A 15,054-nucleotide genomic window follows, 5' to 3' on the forward strand; every position below is an offset into this window, starting at 1 on the left:
CTGCACGGGGAGGAGCGGCGGGGCTCGGCACCCATCCCTGAGCGTGGCTGCTTTGCGTCCGACCGCGCTGCACCCGTTCCGGGGAGCTGCCCCGCACCGGGTGGGCGGCCGGCACCCATCTCTGGAGGGAGGGGGCTGCCCTGCACCCATCCCTGGGGGGCTGCACCGCGCCGGGGGCGGCACAGCACCTCCCCCCGGGTGTGCGGGGGCTGCACCCTACCCAGCCCCGCTATCCCCGTCGTGGGGCGGCCGGGGGCTGCCGGCTTTCTACCATCGCCGGTGACCGGCTCCTGGTTCCCGCCTCGTTTCATGATCGTGGAGAGGGAGGAAAAATCCCAAACCAGGTGAGTTCTGCGCATCTCTTCTCGCTTCCTGTGGTTTTGCTCCCCTTTTTATCACCACCCCCCCCCCCCGCTCCCCGCCAATCCCCCCCATCTCCCCGTGCGCTCCCCCGCGCCTGGCATTCCCCAGCGGGGAGAAGCGCTGCCGAGCAGGGCAGCGTCTCCTTTCCCTGGCATTGCTGAGCAAGGGGTGGGGGGGGAACCCCCCAAAACCCCTACGTCGGAGAAATACCGCGGCGAGGGGTCCCCCCCGGCCCCTGGGGTCCGGCGGGCAGGTGCGGCCGCGCTGTGCGTCCCGCTGCCGTCGGGAAACTCCCGCAACTTCGGGATGCTTCGGGCAGAGCCCCGTCCCGTTTGTCGTCCGCACCGTTTAACAGCGGAAAAAATAAAATGGATTGTTAATCGCTGTCGTTAAGTGCTGCTGAGCTCCTGTGAGACCTGGGGTTCCTGGGGAGGGGGAGGGCGGGGAACACGACCATCTTTTAATAAGTCGAACAGGGAAAGTCTGTTTTGGGATGGTTTTGGGGATGCTGGTGAGCTGCGTCGTGCGGCTTCTGTGTTTTGATCCCCCCGTTCTTCCCCTCTTTCAGGGAAACGGGGGAGATTTGAATCGAACTGGCTTTCCATTCTGGCTATGTGCAGTGGGTCCAGGTTTCTTTTCTAAGTCATTTCATGAGTATTCATTGTCAGTTGTCGGCTGGACAGCCGGGTGGTTCATTTCAGCTTCCAAACTATCGCTCTGGTCTCTTTTCCTTTTATCGTAAATAAAAGAAGTGTGTATATTTTAAATTTTGTTAAAACTTTGTGGTCCGGCAGCACTTTATTTTAGTGTGGCTTCCTTACTTGTTTCCCTGTTCCTTGCTGTTTCTGAGGTGCAGTTCAGATCTTTACTTCAATGGTGATGTGATATTAATGCAAGATATTCGATATTTTTTTTCCTTAGTGCCTAACAGCAGAAGGTTTGATCCCCTTCTATAACTCCATTATCGCTGCAATCGCTCATGGACCCCAGATGTATAATCTGGTGCTGGTGGTGGTGAAATGCATGCACACAGAGTTCCTGCTCACCTCAAATCTGTCAGCATCTTTCAGTGCCCTTTAAAGTTAATCCACTCCAAAGCCTGGCTTGGAGGCTGTTCTGAGAGCAGGAAGAGAGTGTGCAGCTCGGCTGATATATATATATATTTTTTTCCTTTCCTTTCCCTCTGCTGCATATTTGCTTCTGCGCTTCTCTTGTGTAACTGGCACTGTGTGTCCTCTGGCAGGCTCTCCCTGGAATCGCAGCACTGGGGGACGGGTGACATGAGTGCAGTGGGGACAATGAAACTCCCTGTTTGGTTTGATCAAAGTGTTTGTAAACACCAAGGCGGTGGTTGGGGTGTCCGTATGCAATGTGTGGCATTTAACCACCCTCCCCTCTTCAAGCAGGATAAACAGGCTGCATCCACACCTTCTCCTTACATTTATTTTATCTGTGTGTTTTCCTTCCTTCCTCTGTTACTGACTCAAAGGGGAAGAAAAACAGTGCATGCAGGAGTTGCTTTTGTTTGTTTGGTATTTTTTTTAACATTTTTATTTCCTGGAATGGCATTTCCCCCTTTCTTTTACAAGGGAGGGAATGGGTAATCTAATAGAGGGTTTCCCATCTTGGCTATAGAAGCAGAAGTTTTATAGCAGTGATTTTGTTATCTATGGAGAGAAGACACTGGAAATGAAGTGATAATTTGAAAGCATAGCCTGGGAGCTGTTCTGAGAGGTATTGATACCGGAGTTGGGGAGAATAAGCAAGGAATCCGTGGCCAGGGATTTTGTATTTATGCAGTTTTTGTGATGTCCCTTTTTTTGGTTCTGCCTTCATCTTTATATGGTATATATCTTTACAAACATGTATTGGTGTTTATGCTTGTTTTGTTATTTTTTCTGAATTTGTGACATTTCTTGAATTAGCCTTGTGACAATGCAAACATTTTCAAGCTATGCTATACCACCGCAAGAAGTGGATTAAAAATGTACCTCAAATCTACACTATTAATATAATAAGATTAAATTTTGCCTAGCAGCAACCGAAATATAGACACAGAAAAATGGACTGAAAGCTGAAAATCACTCAATAGCCAAGTGATTGCTGTGAAAAAGCACAGATGAGCTAAGGGGCCCTTCCTCTTGAGTCATTTGATTACTGATTCTGCGAAGACCTAAATGCAATGTATGCATTTGCTGTGATTCAAAGGGTCCTGAAGATGCCAATTGCTGGAAGCAAAGAGAATATCCCAGCAAAGCAGCACTAAATATTTCCTCTGGTCTTTTACTTTTCCCCCCATTTCTTACTGGTGTCCAGTTTCTGAAAGGGGATTTAGGGGTAGATGGTCTTGTGGTCATACTCTATACAGTTTTCTTGTGTCTTAGTCCTGCTCTTAGCGGAGTTGTCTGATGCCGTTGATTGGCTTCTTAGTGAAGCCAGAAGTTGAGTCTTTGCAAATTGGCTTTATCAGCGTCACCCACATGCCCTGTGCCGTATTAAATTGCCCATCACAGAACTGTCGCAGAAAGAAGTTCAAGCTGCCCTGAGATGAACCTCATGTATCGGGAGACCCAAAGACCGGTGAGATGAGAGGAACTGGGAAGTGCCAGAGCTGGGATGGACTTGCTCCCTTTTAAGCTTCACTTTCTTCTCTGCTCCAGAGCTGAGCTATGAGAGGACAGTGATTTTGTTGTAGCGTGGAGTTGGGGTATGGTGAGGCAACTGAAGTTTCTGGAGGGGAGAGGTGGGTGGATGAAGAAGGCTGTTCAGGGAGGAACTGAGCAGTCGCTTCCCAGACAGGCATGGGGAGGCAAGGTGAGAAGTGGGGAGCGGGCAAAAGGTGTCTGTGAGCAAACTGAACCTCTGCTTGTTGCTTTCTTATGAAAGAGCTTTTCTCTGTTAGTGGATCTATGCTGTGTGCTGCCCGTCTTCCCAGGCCCAGCTGCAGGTGGAAGGTGTTGCTCACTGCCTGAGCTGAAGTTTTGTGGCGCTCCAATGCAAGTTGTAGAGCTCCTGGCTCTGGCGCTGCCCTTGTTTGGTCCTCACTGTATAGCCAAGCCGGCATGCATCCATCAGCACGTTGAGGTGCTTGCTCTAAGTTTTGTGGCATCTCCCAGATAGATGTATCTGCAGGTGGTACTTTTTGTGGCTGAGGTATGGTGTTGTTGGCACTTTCTTATTTTTGCATAAAATGTAGCCAAACAAGAAGTGATAAGAGCTAGGAATTAGGTAAATTTCTGTTCTAATTTTAAAGCATATTGCGCTGCCTTTTTGTTTTTGTGTTTTTTTTTTTTTTTTTTTTTTTTTTTTTTTTTTTTTTTTTAAGGGCAGGGACAACAGTTTGTGCGAGCCTTGCTTTTGGCAAGTATGGGAGGTGGAGTCCAGGGGGAAAGTGCTGGGATCTAGTTGGTGGGTATTGCCAAATTACCACCCCGGCAATGCCAAAGTTCAAGAGATTGCAACAGTGTGGCTGGCACGGCAGGAGTGCAGAAAGCAGCACAAGGTGGACATACCTTGCTGTGATGGGGCTCTTTAAACAAGGAGGCTTGTATGGATGCTTGCAAGACTTTGCAGCAGGAGATCTAAGAGCCAATAAAGTCATCTTCTGTATTATGGATGTGTTTTGAACACCAAAAACATCAACCTGGTGGGAGAGAGCTTGGGGCAGAGGTGCTCAGCAGCAGCCCTGCTGTGGCTGGAGGACAGACGAGATGACCTAAAGCAATGTTTTGATTGACTCTCTAGTTTCTGTAATTTCATTTTGCATCAAGTCATTTAGCTTCCTGCCCCCCCAGTGATTCTGTCAATAACTAACTAAATCCTCATTTTGTTTTTAATGGGTCTCTTACAGCGGCAAAGAACTGATCTGTCATGTTTGTCATGTAATCCTGCTTGGCCTGTGCTTAAATCGTGAATTTAAACTGGGAGGGGATTGAGTCAAATATTCTGTAGGTGCTAATATGTTGAAATAATTAGGGCAGAACAAGGATGAATTTGTCCCTTAAAAATCCTTGTCAGTATTTAACAGAGCCAAGACCATGTTAAAGTCTGTTTGCTGTTACAGGAGTTTCATAACTAATTTGTGCTATTAAACATTGGAACTGCATAAGGTATTAGTGAGATTTGTGTTGTAATGCCATTTGATTTCATCCTGTGTAGATAAAAATCATTAGAGAGCTTTGTTGTATTGAGCTGGGGATAGGTATGTAGGCTGCGAACAGCTGGAGACTGAATTGCTATTTGTCATCTCGCCTCGCCTGGAGTTACCGCTCTCACTACATCGCGCTTCTGTCTGTCTGCAGAGGTGCGCTCTCCCTTAATATACTTAAGGCAAAATTTAAACCACCTGTTTAAACTAACCTAGCTATTAGTTTCCTGAGATAATTAGGGAATACTTGTACAAAGAGAGGAGAAACAGAGGACACCAAGTAAGGTCTTGCTTTGCTCGGTATAGATAGAGCTCATGGAAATCTGCTGCTGTCCTTTCAAAGATCACAGAATACCCTGTTTATTTTCTTTCCTTTTAGCAGAAACACTTTCTTGTAGCTACTGCTAAACAAAAAATAGCCTTTAACTATCTGAACAGTGTTTTCTTTTAGGCCTTGAAAAGAGTAATGGGAAAGGGAAGAGAAGAAGAAGGGGAGGAAAGGCTGTGGTGGCATGAAAAGAGATGAGCTTGCACATGGTTTCTCAAAAGGCTGTATCCTGCAGGGTGAATTTAAAAGGAGGGGAAAAAAAAAAAGGTGTTAGAGATGCCAAAGTGTACAGAAGTCAAGCAGTGCTAGGGTAACTCTGTCCTGCTAAAGATGCTGTCCATGGAGAGGGGAATTTACTGCAGCCTGACCCACTGCTGCACTGTGCCACTCCTCCTCTGTAATGAAGTTACAGAAAACTAAACTCTGCTTTTTTGTTTAAGCAAAAATCAGGTACTCGGAGGGCAGCATGTGTGTCTTTAAACTGGGAGTATTGCTTGGTATAAATCCAGCCAGTTACTTGCAGAAAGGGATCACCATGGAACTACCATCCTGTAGGCTGGTGATAACCCTTGGTGCTGATTTGTTGGGAACAGCGAAGAAAATTAATCCAAACATGTACAAGACTCTTGCACCCTGTGGTAGCAATCATTTGTGTGCGCTTTCCAGAGCGTTTTGGACCAAGTTCCTTACATCAAAAAAAAAAAAAAAAAAAAAAAAAGCTTTTACTGCTTTGGCAGGATGGATTACTCCTTTACCTGTCTGTGGAAGTATGGGATCCCTCTGCAGGACAATCAAGTGGTTAGGATAGAATATTTTAAGTTGGAAGGGACCTACAAGGATCATCTAGTCCAACTGATGACACTTCAGGGCTGAGCCAAAGGTAAAGCACATTGTTAAGGGCATTGTCCAGATGCCTCTTAAACCCTGAGAGGCTTGGGGATCGACCGCCTCTCTAGGAAGCCTGTTGCAGTGTTTGACCACCCTCTTGGTAAAGAAATGCTTCCAAATGTCCAGTCTAAACCTCCTCTGGTGCAGCTTTGAGCCATTCCCACACATCCTGTCACTGGATACCAGGGAGAAGAGCTCAGCACCTCCCTCTCCGCTTCCCCCCCTCAGGGAGCTGTAGGAGCAATGTTGCCCCTCAGCCCCCTTTTCTCCAAACTAGACAAGCCCGGAGTCCTCAGCCACCCCTCATAGGACATTCCTCCCAGCCTGGCCACCAGCTTTGTTGCCCTCTGACAAAGCTGTATGGGGCGTTTTGCTTGGAGTGTCACTCCTGAGACAGTACCAGCTTGAGGGGAACCGCTGACAGGCTTGTTCCCATCCTCTTTCTCTGTGCTTGTTTTCTGTCTACACAGGTCTCTCCCTGCTCCAGCACATCCACCCCACCTCCCTGTTCCCCTTTGGTTTTCTTCTCTCTAGCGATGTTCAGCAATAACCTTTGGGAGCTTGGATACTCCCCACTACGATTGAACCTGAGGAATACTGTGAATGGGCATGAATGAAGACTCTCATCTGAAGAAGGTGATATCAATATGGAACGTGTTCCTAAAGATGCTGGCTGGAAAGAAGAATGTGTGTCTGTCTGTCTGAGTAGATCAGTCCACCTAAGCTCTGCCCTGTGGCAAATGAAACTTAAGGCACAGGAACTTGTCAAGCCATCCTGCCTTCCCAGTGGTCACTCTTTCTCCAAATGCCCATTCATCTATAGATACAAAAGTGGTGGGCTGTACCAGAAAACATGTGCTCCAGGAAAATCCCAGATCCATGTTCAGGATGTAGCTCGACACCTTGAGTTGGGAGGTGAATGCCCATGTTCAGATTTACAGGTGATCAAAGAACAAGTGAGAGGGATTGCCAGGATTAGAAAAGAGATTTTTGGGTTTGCTGTGTTGCAAAGAATGCTTCCAGTAACGAAAAGCTGACTTGAAAAATAATCATTAACGCTTCTGTGTGATTTAAATTTCATTGTGTGATCTCAGAGTAATGGAAAATAGATCAGTCAAGGCTTTTTATCTAACAAGCTTTTAAAGGAAGCCAGCTTCATGTCTCATTAGTGAGAACTTCTCCATGGTGCCATCTCCTATGCTTCCAGGGTCTAATGCATGGTGTTTTCGTGATAGTTGTGGCTGAAGCATGGGTATATTTACTTAGAATAACATCCTGTCTTAAAAACATAGTAAGACAAACTTGTACATGAATTTATTTCTTGCACAACCTGGATTCTTGTTAGTGACCTCAAAAAATCCCCTAAGGGGTCTCCATGGTGTGTGGTATTATTTTCCTGTTGCTTGCTGGTGGCAGAAGGGAGCTTTAAATTCCATCTTCTCCTACGCTGGAGATTCAAGCTTTATTATAACGGCTACTGAACTTCATTAACTGAGAGAGGTGACTGCCACTTGAAAAAATAATCCCTTTTTTTTTTTTTTTTGTTTTTCCTTCATAGCTATTAACTCAAATACCTGAAAAACAAATGTAGGGTTGAAAAAGCTTTCCTGACTCATTTGGCATCCCTGTTAGTCCTCTGGAGACGTCAGATTACTCCATTCTGAGACGAGTAATCTTTGGAGGTGAGAATCAGGTAGGCTGAAATTGCAGTGGGGGGTATCAGTTCAGGTTTGTGTATCGGGAAATAGATTAAGAAAAACAACGTTAGCCTTTTTATTCTTGCATCTCCCCTGAAGTTCATGGTGCAGCGTGTCCTGTGTAGAAAAGGTATTAACTCAGGTAAACCTGTGGTAATGAGTTTAATTAAAACCCCAGCGAAGACTGGAGTAATCTGTAGCGTTCACAAGAGCGTGAGGGCAGGGTTGGGATTTCGGTGTGCCTCTGGGATGCGGAGGGCTCTGGGATGGCTGGTACCGGCATCAGGTTCCATGTCCTGGTTGACTGGAGATGTAGCAAGTTCAGCTGTGGTGGTGGGTTTGGGCTCTGCTTCTCTTCTCTGTAATCCCCATTTCTGTGGCATAGCTACAGAAAAGTGCTTTCACTCTAAAGGAGTAATTTTAACCATTTGCAGCTATTTCCATGCTTTCTATCAAAAATACCCTCAAGCAAAGTGAATATCTGCACCATTGCAATTACTCCAGCCCCATGGCAATAGCTGTCTCCTCTCTGTAGCCAATAGAAGACTGTTGTACCCTCTAATTTCTCATGTATCTGATAATATAAAAATCCCCACTGTAAATATTTGCTCTTGAGAGCATTAGGTGGTTATAGGGTGATTCTTGAACAATGTTGGGTCTAGTGAAAAAAAAAAAAAAAAATCGTGCAAAGACAGTATCCGAGCTGCATGTACCAAAGCTTGAAACAGCAGAAGCAAAGTCATTGCCTTCTTTTTTCTAGTGCATTTGTCCTTGTTCTGAACAATTTGTTCCTTCTAAAAAGGGAACTGTGCCCATTTTCTTCAAGCCAGCAGCATTCACATTTCTAAAATACGGTAGTAGCATTTTGCTCAGATAGATGGATGGGGGAGTGTGTGTGTGTGCGTGGAAAGCCCCCGGACAAACCCAGGTTTCTCTAACTCTTTAATTTCAGCAGGCAAGTGGGAAGCCCAAAGTCAGGCTCTGAACTCCAGGCTCGACCTGTTTAGGAGAGGGAGGCGTGAGCGTGTGCTTCGGCTGGGAGCTGCTTTGTGGTGTCTGTAGGAATGAGGTCTGCTCTTGTGTTGTGGCCGGCTGTTGGCGTGCCCTGAGCATCTCCTGCAGGGATGTAGTGTGTTTGATGTGGGAACAAACTGTCTCTTTAGCAATCGCTAACCCCAAATTCTGAAGTTTCTTTTGCCTCCCCCACATACCCCAAAACTGGAAAACAAACAAATATATCTGTATCAGAAATATGGAGAAATATCTCAGGATCACATTATGTCTGTAAACCTTGGAAACTACTTCTTTTAGTAGAGGGAAACACTCTACATTAGAAAAACCTTTCTTTCCTTTTTTAAAGTAGCAGTTCTCATGTCACAGTTCTGCAGGAAAACTGTGTCTTGGTGCACCTACGCTTAGCTGTGCAGGGAGTTGGTCCCTATATGTCACCAGGAAGCATGGACAGAAGTGTCTTGAAATGCGTGGCCTGGGAGGAATGTCTGCTGGGTCATGTTGGACATCCCTGTGCTGGAGATGCTTGAGATTCCCCTGTCCTATGCCATTAAACATGGTTGTTACGGACCATCCCTGAACTTTCCACTGCAAACGTGAATGTAGTACAGGGAATTTTTAAAGCTCCTTCTCAAGCTGCTTTATGGCCAGAGACATATGGGCTTCCATCGTTAGTAACTTCACCTTACTCATCTTAAACCTCCAGTCTTCTGTCAATGGCTACCCCATTTATATCAGTGTTGTCTCTAACCTGTTGTCCCTCTGGATTGGGAAACCGCTTAGTTAAAGCCAATCTTAAAATTAAAGTTTTTTGCTAGGTTTTTTTGTTTTGGGACAGTGTCCCCAGACTGATTGACTTTGCAGCCATGCAGGTGGTTAGCTGGCTTTTAATACTACTACTGGTAAAAGCAGCTTTAAAACAAATCCCCTCTGGTTAGAAATTCAGAACTGAAGAAATTAAAAATAAACTGAGTATTGACTTGCACAATGAAATAACCAAGGAAAACATTCATTGTGTGCTGAGGCTAATTCTATTAGAATAAAGGAGGCTGATTGTGAAATAAATATTAAATAAAGTGTCTCATGAAGTTCTGCAGTTTTACAAAAGCCGTTGCCACAGGGAGGAAGAACCTGGCGTGAATTATTGTTTGTTTACTGCAGCTGTCAGTCATCACGGTGGTGAGAGTGTTGCATCAATTCATAGAGCAGCTATTAGTAACCAGGCCATCCAGCTTAAATGTCAGGCTCCTTGCTGGAAGATGTGTGAAACTACATAAAAATTCTTTCCATCTTGTTCACATGTCTTTCGCGATGTTCCTCGTTTTGCTTGCTGACTTCAGTTCTTGGAGATACAGAAGAAGGCTTTAAAAATACCTCCCTGGGTCATGCTAGGTGATGCTTAGTTAATGAATTTAGTTCTGTCTGCGTCTGATGCTCTGGAAGGTTGGTCCACTGCTGGTCCTTCCTCTGATGCAGTTTTTGAGTAATTAATCTTGCTTTTTGACTATTCCTGTATCTTATGTATGGATTGGGTTTTATTATCCGTGATAAGGTCTTTGGAATAGGGCTTTTATCTGTTAGTCCCTCCTTTGCACAGTGAGAATCTGCGGTTTTCTGCAATCTGTCGGTGTTACTGTAATGTGAGTCACCAGGGCTGTGTAACCTGGGGTGGGTGTGTGTGAATAGCCATTAGTGACTTTGGGGAACGGCAGTCTCCTTAATTTCACTGCAAATCAACCTGTATAATTTGCAGTTTCACCTAGAAAGATGTATTTTGTACTTTAAAAGCAAGACAATTGAATTCTGCATCTGTTTTGTGTTTATAGACAAGTCACTTCTAAACTTTCTATCTCTTGGTTGCCTCCGTCTGTAAAATGGATATAACCTCAGAGGGATGCCCTGAATATTCATCAATGATTTATTGTATATCGCTGAAGAAAAGTGTTACAGGCAATGTTAATGAAGTTTATTACTTGGCCTGTCTACTGCACATTGATCGGTGTTTCAAACATGCACAGTCTCCGCAGTGAGCACTAGCAAATTCTTAACTGGGCTTAGCCTGTGGATGACAATAATAACTGCAATTTACGTGGGGCTTTTCCTTTGGAAGAGCTCCAAAGAATTTTATAAACTCGTAATGCAAACCATAGCATAAATATTGCCTTAGCAGCCACCAGCTATCAGTGAGGTGCTGCGAGATAGATATTACAATGCAGCTGGCAGCTTTATGTGAGAGGATAACAAAAAAAGAGAAGTAATACTGCAAGTGGTAGGGGTGACACAGGCAGGGAAATAGGAAGGCAAAATGACACTACCTGAATTGTGATTTTTAGCTTTGATGTGATCAGCACTTCCTAGAGATCAAGTGACTCATGTGAAACATGACATTTTTGTTGCAGTCCCATGGTGCTGTCATATTGGTTCAATTCCAATCAAACAGAAGGAGCCCTGCTAACTCCCAGGGGTTCTTTTCTTGCAAAATGTGCGTGTTTCTGGACATCTTCATTCAAATACTGTAGTACAACAATGTGATTTCAGTGCTTTCCCAGGCTGGTGTGGCTGGCTGTGTAATGCCCTCCTCTTACGGAGGCAAAAGGTACGGTCACATGGAGTTTGCTCTTGTGCATCCAAAAGGCTTGGAAGCGTAACCCAGATAACTTACCCTCAGACTGAAGTCCCGTTAACCTTACATAGGTTGTGGGGTTAATCCTTTCAGAAAGTGTAAATACCTTTGCAGAGATCTTGGCTAAGAATCAGTTGGGTTTGTTCACTGAATGATGGAGCCATGGCTTCTCCCCTGCACCATAGGCACCTAAGTTGGATTGTCTAAAGTCGAATGTTATTGTTGTAGGTCCCAGACGCTGTCAGTGGAGAGAGATGGCAGATTGAGAAGTGCTCAGAGATGCTTGTCTTGCAGTTTGGTAGGGACGCCAGACCTTGTATAAGACTAACTTGGATGTTTTGGTTGGCTTACCTGCCTTTGAGGAGCTAAAACAGTGCCACCATGTACAATGTCATCTGCCAGACCAGTCAGTGCTTTAATAGACTAGATACAGAGCTCGGGTTATCAAATAATTTATTAACAAGAGGTTCACCAGCTTTTGTGTGTCATGCAGGAACATGTGTTTTGGAGAGGTTTTGAGCACTTTCAACTCCAGTGGCTGAGTGCTGAAGCTTCAAGGGCTCAGAACCACTAAAAACCAAGACAGAGGTCCAGGAATGGGGTAACATGAATGAGTAGCTACAATTGGAAGTTCTGACAGGAACATCTGAAGAAGAAATGCGTGACTGCTACGTGTGCTCTTGGTTGACATGCGTTAGAGACCTGAGCAACCAGCCAGCTGCAGCCAGACAAGAAGAGGCAAGGGCAGAGGGCACCAACAGTTACAGTGCAGGTGCTGATTTGGGGCTCATCCCAGCTGCCTGTTGGTCACAAAAAAAAATGTAGACATTGTATTGTCATTGCAATTTTGCTAAAGCAGTCTTTCTTTCAGTAACTTTTGAGCCTGGTGGCCAGGCTAGATAATTGCAAAAGCTTGTTTTCCTTAGAAAATGCGTGTGTGTGTATCTATATTTATATATATTTTAAATATATATACATATATAAAGTGTTTATAACCCTTTAAGGAGAGGGAGGCCTGTTGGATTTAATTGCTTGTTTGGCGATGCTCATCCAAAGCTTGTCTGGTGTGGAGAAGAGGTTGCATTGTATCATCATTAGGCTTAGTCTGGGCAAACCATTATTTCTGTTAGGAGCACCCTGGGCTGATGGAGACCTCAGCAGTCAATAGAGCATGCTTTGAGGCTTGGCTTCTTGCCTGGCTATATGCTTACACCAATCGTTACGATGAAAACAAACCACACAGTATAATTACAACCTGGTGGATAAACTTATATTTTTGGTATGTTGTGTTGCCTGGGCTATTTAAAGCCTCTGTGTCCAGGATTCAGGTCTTTCTAGATATTTAAAATGCCGTCAATTCTGTATTTTGCTAGGCCCCACCCTTCATTAAATATATATCGATAACAGTCAATGACTGCATTAATGTTTAATCCGGTACGTTTTTCAGTTTTAGGATCCCATTCATCCATATTGCTGTAATCAATTCCTCCTGGAAATACCGTGGTAATTAGAGGAGAGGCTGATTTGCAAGCATTACTGTGACATGTGTAACCAACCTGTCTTGTTTTGATCCTTTCATTACCTTCGCTTATGACTGTAATTGTGTACAGCCTCGAGTAGGGCTGTGGAAGGAGTGTGAACTTTTCATTTGCATGTTAATGGCACTTTGTTATGGAAGGTGTTATGGGGATTCAAGCAGTGCTATGCAGGAGAAAATAACACGTCCAGTATGCAAACAACTTTGATGGCTAGCGGATCAGACGTTGGTTATAACGAGGGTATTTTTATTTTTATTTTTCTGATAGAGCAAAAGCACCTTTCAAATGGACAAGGCAATTGCTATGATTTAGGAAGAGAATTGTTACGGTGAATGCTTTCCTGTAATCTGCACCTATCTCCTCCTAGGAAGCTTGTAACTTGTGCATCCTTTTCAAAGGGAGGATGTATTAATTAAATATTAGTATGTGTTGTGATACATAGGGATAGATTGGAAAAAGGTGTACACTGAAACTACCTGGATTTATGATGCACGAGATATGTGTTGCTGGGAGTGTGGGCTGTTCTCAGGAGCTCAAAGACAGGTTATTTTGTGAAGCTTGTTTGGCATTTGCGGGCTTTGTCCAAGGCTCTGACATTTTACTCTCCGACTTCTGGTTTTAAAAAAGAACATCTGTCATTTTATCCTAACCCTGAAGTGGGTCCCAGTGTGCTTCAGTGTGTGATTGGGGTTGTTTGTCTTCTTGCAAAGGACAAGGTCACAATGGCTATTTTGGCTGTTCCTAGGAAAGTAAAGATACCCTCCATCATGCTTCTGATTCTGCGTGGGAAGGGCTTACTCTAAACAGTCGCAGAAATCCCTGTAAATATCAAAAATGTTTCTTGTGACACTGTTCTCGTAATTCCGCGCTCTCCTGTTTGCAAGAAACCTGAGCCGCATGCTTTCAACTCACCATCAGCATCTGACGGAGCCGGGAGGGACTGCCATTCTCTGTGGATCAGACGTGGAGGAAAATGAGTGGCGTGGGAGTAACAGCCTTGCACTTCCATTTAGGAACAGTCGGGTAAGCCTCAAGAAGGGGAGACTTGCTGCTTTAAGTTAAGGGTGGCCCACTTCTGCCTCTTGCTGCTGTGCCTTGCTGCAGCATCCCGTGGCCTCTTGTTGTGTCCCAAATAACTGCACATGTAAGACAGTTTCCACCCAGCAGAGTCAGCGCTTTGTGGTAGGTCACAACAGGTCATGGCCACAAACAGGCAGGGAGAGGCAAGGTAACAGCAGTATTTTTCAGCAGGAGAAAGCTCAGTGGGTGTGGGCAGGGAGATGTGACCATGGGTGAGGGACAGCATGGTTGACACGGCTGTTTGTGTTGAGGATAACTAATGGGGTGCAGGCTAGGCTGTAAAATAAATGTGAAAAGTAATCACAAGGAGCTGGGGAGCCATGGAAGAACAACAGGAAACCCTGTGAACGTGCAAATCAGGAAAACTGTCCTTTTCTTCTTCTTCTTTTTTTTTTTTTTTTTTTAATGGTGATGCCAGGGATCCAAGATGAGATTGTCAAGGCCAGAGAAGAGCAGTGGCAGTAACTGAGATGTGTGAGTATGCTAGGTTAGATTAACCTTGAAGGACCTTTCTGTTTTTTAGGAGGTTTCACTGATGTACTTCTGCAGGAAAGGGCTCTCTTGCCAACAGAGATTACGCCAGTTCTTCCCATGGATGATCTGTGTGGACAGTGAAGCTGCTGGCTGGGGAGGGGAGGGCTGTTTGGAGCCAAGGGAGGAGGGGGTTTAAGAAGAGGTGGATGCTGTCTGTTTAAAGGTGGCGATCTTCCTAGATAAGTGTCAGCTACTGAAGCTTCAGAGCTGCTGTTGCTGTCCAGGCATCTTCCAACCTGCAGCACAAGTTAAAGTAGTATTTTCTTCCCGTTCACAGCTTTACTGGTTTGACTGCTGCCTGTAGAATGTTAAATTAGGATGGAAAGCATTTCTGCTCTAGTCTGGGGACAGAGGTGGCACTAAGGTATTAGTGGCTAGGAGAGAATTTGGGCAGTTGCCTGTGTGCTTGTGCCACGTGGAGACAGTGAAGTCCCCAAGGGAAGGCTGTGCCATCATGGGTGACCTGTTCCCCAGCACCTAGGAGTGGGTAGGAGAAGTTGGAAGAAAGAATTACCTTCTTTATTTTGGCAGCTTTAACTTTCATGCAAAACTTACTAGTTAAAAGGAGAAATTCCCTGAATATGGCCCAGAAACAGTTCCCAGAGAAAAATACTGGCCCTGTTACACCTTTCTTGGCAAAGACAAAGCCCAATATGCATGTAGAGGGTGTGATACCGGGGCAGAGGAAGGCAGGTAGCAAGACTACAGAATGACAAGGATAAGAGATCAGGGATAGTAAAGCAGGGGGTGGCAGGAGAGAAGGAGGCTGGAGAGGTAAAATAGTCCAACAAAGACAGCGTGAGGCTTAGGGGCTGGTTACCTGAGGGCTACTCCCAAACTTCTGA

General features: G+C 45.1%; 1 protein-coding gene across 1 annotated transcript in view; it reads left to right on the top strand.

Annotated features, from left to right (window-relative positions):
* Positions 1-202: 202 nt before the first annotated feature.
* Positions 203-15,054, top strand: part of RAB30 (RAB30, member RAS oncogene family) — a 52,702-nt gene continuing 37,850 nt past the window's right edge. The window contains exon 1 of the mRNA XM_080375947.1: positions 203-344. The gene's annotated coding sequence lies outside the window, so the exon portion shown is untranslated. The remainder of the gene's footprint in view (positions 345-15,054) is intronic.

This window comes from Falco punctatus (genome assembly GCF_963210335.1).
Source record: "Falco punctatus genome assembly, chromosome: 2".
NCBI lineage: Eukaryota > Metazoa > Chordata > Aves > Falconiformes > Falconidae > Falco > Falco punctatus.